Genomic DNA, 5,179 nt, shown 5'->3' with positions numbered 1-5,179 from the left:
TGAAGCCAACGTTGCTAAGAATTAAGGGTGACATCCTATGGACGTCAGGCGGGGAGTGTGCTGGAGTAGTTTTCTCTCCCTCCAGTAGGAGGCGTTGTAGTTGTTACAAGTGTTTTGTTTAACCTTTACTAGCATGAGAGTTAGAAAAACAACACATGTTGAAATATGGCTGATAGCAAAATGCAGTTCTGATGTGATCTGCATTCATCCTTCTTTGTCGTCTTACAGAAAGCATTGCTTGTGAGTATTTTATGTTTAATATGAGCCTTGAAGTCAATATTTGTGAACATTTATGTTAAACAAGATTATATTTGATAGTTTTTAGTTTTGATGAATGTTAGCCAGGATTTGCATAGATACATGTGAACATACATTAGAATACAGTCTACATGCTTTTTATTTGTTTCTTTTTGTAGTTTCACTCTGCCAGTAATTGAAGGATACATGAGTAAAAGGACATCACACCTGTCAATTGTTGAGTCTAACAGTGAGGGCAGAATATCTTTCATCTTTTCCCCCTTTTTTGATAAACACCAGTTCTCTTTTTCTGCAGAATGCAATAAATCCGCTCAACAAATCACAGTGCACCATTCCACCTAGAAGTAAAATTTCTTCTAAATGTATACAAAAACATAAGAACAACTTAGACCACATGTACGCAATAATCCGGAACACAGGAAAAAATATCTAAAATATATAACACAGATATATATTATAGGGTTCTTTTCCTTGTTCATGATTATTGTGCACGTGCGGTCTAAGTTGATCTTAAGTTTTTGTATATATTTAAAATAAATTTTAGTGTGAAAGTTTATGTTGAATCATGATTTGTAAGTTAAAATCTGTATGCACATTTTACAAACAAATTTGTGCACATTTTACAAAATTTGAATTCATATTTTGAATGTGTATTAATTTGCAGTATCCGTTAACTTAACAACAACATAACAACTGTTTTGTAACAAACATTTTGGGGTAAATTTCCAGTCCAAAATAATCAATAAATTTTTTTATATACAGTTTCTATCATTAATATTACTAAATATAATATGAATATAATATATTAATTATTATAAAACGGTTAGTTCCAATCCTTGATTCTGATTGGTCAATAGGTGTGCTTTATTCGCAATAAAACACTGCTATGACCGCTTCACCCAACGGTTCTATTTAATATCACTGCGCCCTTAGCAACACCCTTAGCAACACATAAACATATAATGAGACAAAGTCTGAGAACAGTTTGTTGTTTTTATTTGAACTTTCATGTTGTTTTTCGCAGTCAGGGACTATTTTTTCTAGCGGAAGGAATGCTTTTATTAATTTAACTTCATGAAAGTTGCACTAATATTTTTTTTACTTTAATATTGTGTGGTAACCGTTTTATAAAAGCAATAAGGTACTCGAGGCAAGTGCTGTATCGTGAATAAGTAACGGCTGAAGGGGTTGCAGGCACTCCGCTTCGCGTCGTGCCTAACAACGCCCTTCAGCCGTTACTTATTCACGATACAGCACAGCCTCTCGTACCTTATTGCTTACATATAATATTATAAGCTGTATTGCATAATCATAAAAAAATCACTTTTAATATCTTAAAATAAAATAAATATTTTTTATATTTTTGACTGCAACTTTGATCTGACTCTCTGAATTTTGTGTTCTTCGTAGGAGTTTTGGAGCAGCCTGAGGCCGTAAGTGACGCATAACATTGACACAGACACACAAGTCCATATGTAGGTATGTACATCTGTAGAGTCAACACAGGGACGCTCTCTGGTGGATGATAAATATACTACAGAAGAAATATCTGTGTCTAAATTCCACAAAGTCTCTCCCATTATATTTACCCCACAAAAGCAATAAAATAAGAATATTTTGCATGCATTATCAATTACATGAATTACATTTTAGGACCATTTTTTGCTACTGCAATCGTAGAAAAAATTTAATCTATTTCTCTTGTACAGTTATCATTATTTTTTAGGCTTGAATAAAAATTCTGCACTGATGTCAGTTATGGCCGTGACATACTCCTAATAGGTTTCATGAGACCTCAGTCAGTACAAAAGCATGACAGTATATTGTCCACAGTGACATTTCTATATTAGTTCAGGCAGTCAGGTAATTGTATCCATTATCTGTATGTATTTGAGCTGTGGTGAGTGCAGGCTGTTTGTATATTTCTGTCTCTGCAGGTCGCTCTGGAGTACGCACAACTCAACAACAGTGAACCAGAGCCTGCGTAAAGCCAGCAGATCGTCCCTTTGTGCTTATCTACTGCAACTTACACCTCACATACAGCATTCAGCTTCTCCACCACCTGAAGAAAAGCAGTGTTTTACCATTAAATATTTCACTCATTTCAGCATCGTTGTTATTATTTGTACTTTGTGGCTTAGAATTTTGTTACTTGTGTGAAGTGTGATTTTTATATAGAGATTAATAAAATCTGACCAGTCGAGTCTGAATCTGCTTTCGTGTTTTGTTTGGTGGGTTTCCAAGAACTTTGAGAAACAGGAAAAGTAAAAGAGAGGTGCAGTGTGCTGGTGAAAGATAAAAAATGAACAAACAGATTGATCGATTGATGAAAATGCATGATATAGAGATAAACACACTCAATAGCAGCATGATACAAGAGTAAATCTCATTAACTCAGTCAATCCCAGACCAATAGCACTTATAATATTTTACATAAAAAGTAGAAATGACTTACAGAAAGTTGTTTTTACTGAAGTGCAATTGATGTTAAATGAATTAATATGTAAATGACAGTGACCTTTTAATCTCATTTTAACAGAAGGTCTGATCTACTTGTTTAATGAAACACATAAGATGTCGATTGTGAGACTTTGCACAAACTGTGGAGTCCATGCCTGCAAGAATATTATTTTTACATACCAACTGCTAAAAATTTGAAAATTAATATTTTTTATGTTTTTTTACTGAGATTGTTATGCTGATTTAAACAGTGTTCGAATTATGTCAAAGATTATTAGCTAAGCCCCACCCCCTGGCCAAGACCCCCCATAATAGGGTCGCTGTCATTTCACAAAGTGAGTTGTGGTCCTGGATTAACAATTTTAATCAATGATACCCCGAATTACCCTTAATACAAATCCTAACAATTTTTATCCCTCAAATTAGTGTGAAATATAACTTTTTTTAAAAGCCCCTAACCCAATCCTAAATCTAACAAGCTGTGAATTCCTCCAGAAAACAGTGTGAGGCGCAGTTGAGAGTTTACATTTGTTTTATTCATTATTAGTTTGTTGTGAACTTGGGACAAATAATGGACAGTAACGCTTTGTTGCAGCACAGCACAAGAATTTTAAAATCCTGTAGTATTTTAATTTTAATTAAAACCCCTAACCCCTAATTTATATTTTTATTTTTATGCTTTATAGTGGTCCCTCAATAGTTATAGGAGGTCCGGGACCAACCCAGCACGCTTCAATTCGAACACTGGATTTAAATTATTTAAATGTCAACAAGTACTAATCCATGTAATCCACGTGGGCGACTAAATACTAATTTTTGTGAGAAAGGAGTGTATAATTTTTTTGTATAATAAACAGAAGTAAGTTTATTTATTCGGTAACACTTTACAATAAGGTTATATTTGTTAATATTAGTAAATGCATTAGCTAACAAGAATTAACAATGACCAGTAATTCTACAACATTTATTCATCTTAGTTAATGTTAATTTCAGCATTTACTAATTCCTTTTTTATCAATCAAAAGTTGTTACTTAACATTAGTTAATTAACATGAAAATTAAGTAATAAACTAATAAATAGTGAAAAAACTGTATTGCTAGTTGTTAGTCGAGTAAAGAATAAGTGGCGATGGGCCGTTGAATTATAAGAAGAACATAATGCACACCCAAGGTGGTAATTCGGCACGATACACTGCAGGTGTTCATTATTTATAATTAATTCAACGGCCCGTCATCAAGAGTCGTCAAGAGTCAATAGGTGTGTTCGACTTCATGCGGCGCTGCGCAGACCGATCGGTGGCTGACTTGAAGCAGTGCATTCCGGTTAGTATTTTTGTCCGACTTAAGCTGGCGCTGCAGGCACGTGACTGTGTCATATGGTTTTTAAGTACCGCGAGAGCGATTCGAGATCAGCCGCCTGAGTTAGCCAGCGCAGTTCGCGAAGAGGAGCTGCACGGGCTGTAATGACGACACAGCTGTTTCACGATTGGTCGGATTCACCACATGACAACAATCACGTGTGTTTCGTGTGTATTTTCACGCCCTCAGTTCCACAAATGCTCACAAATCTGTATTTTTATAACAGTTAAAGCTCTTTTCATGTAGTCGCGATGTTATATTGTGTCATCTTCATCAAAATAAAATTGATAAAAAACGTAGACCCCACTACATTGGTATTTAAATAATATATGCTTATGTTAAACTTTATTCTTGTAAAAACAGATGCTGTAATCCTCTTCAGTTCCACTCATACTCATACACGGACATTCAAAACAGTATAATTCACTTTTTATGCAGTTTACATCTTACAAATCATGTTTAATGCGATTAAGCAAGCAAACGGCACGTGATCAGCCATGCCTGACGTAAATGCAGCAAGCTAGGGTAACCACAGCGCGTCCGACTTCACGTCTCCGTTTTCAGCTCCTCCCCGCCTGCACGCGGCTAATCTCGCCGATCGGTTACATCCAGCCACAGCCGATGTCGAACACACCTAATTATTCCTCTTATACCATGGTTACCACAGACATTGCTCTGGCCGTTATTTTAAGATATTTAACAGGTCAGGTTTGCGTTTTGCAGAAAAATAATCAACACCTGTGAAAAATTTTCAACCAATCAGAATAAAGCATTCACTCTAAAAACCAACGGGGCTAATAGCACTAAAAGTGGTTCACTGGCTCAAAATCATATAGGGGAACCATTTTAAGTGCCATATGTAGTACCTGTGTAGCACCTGTGTTGTGCTATATAGCACCATACAGTATGGTGCCATAGTGATGCTTTATCAACCCCGGATGGTTCTTTATAGGTGCTTTAGGTGCTATATAGCACTAAAAATTGTTCCCCTATGATTACGAACTTTTAGCTCTATTTTTTTAGAGTGTTCAACAGCCCTGTGGTATTATGTTAGCTAATGCATTTACAACTTTATTGTAAAGTGTTACCATTTATTCTTTAC

The 5,179-nt window shown here is 35.4% G+C and overlaps 1 long non-coding RNA gene across 1 annotated transcript; it reads left to right on the top strand.

The window, feature by feature from the left end:
* Positions 1-1,623: 1,623 nt before the first annotated feature.
* LOC141350971 (uncharacterized) lies at positions 1,624-2,468 on the top strand. Its single transcript, XR_012359095.1, has 2 exons — positions 1,624-1,691; positions 2,196-2,468. It is a non-coding gene; the product is annotated as an uncharacterized lncRNA (long non-coding RNA).
* Positions 2,469-5,179: the final 2,711 nt, after the last annotated feature.

Source organism: Misgurnus anguillicaudatus, chromosome 19 (genome assembly GCF_027580225.2).
Source record: "Misgurnus anguillicaudatus chromosome 19, ASM2758022v2, whole genome shotgun sequence".
Taxonomy (NCBI): Eukaryota; Metazoa; Chordata; class Actinopteri; order Cypriniformes; family Cobitidae; genus Misgurnus; species Misgurnus anguillicaudatus.
This window is presented reverse-complemented; position numbering and strand designations above follow the sequence as displayed.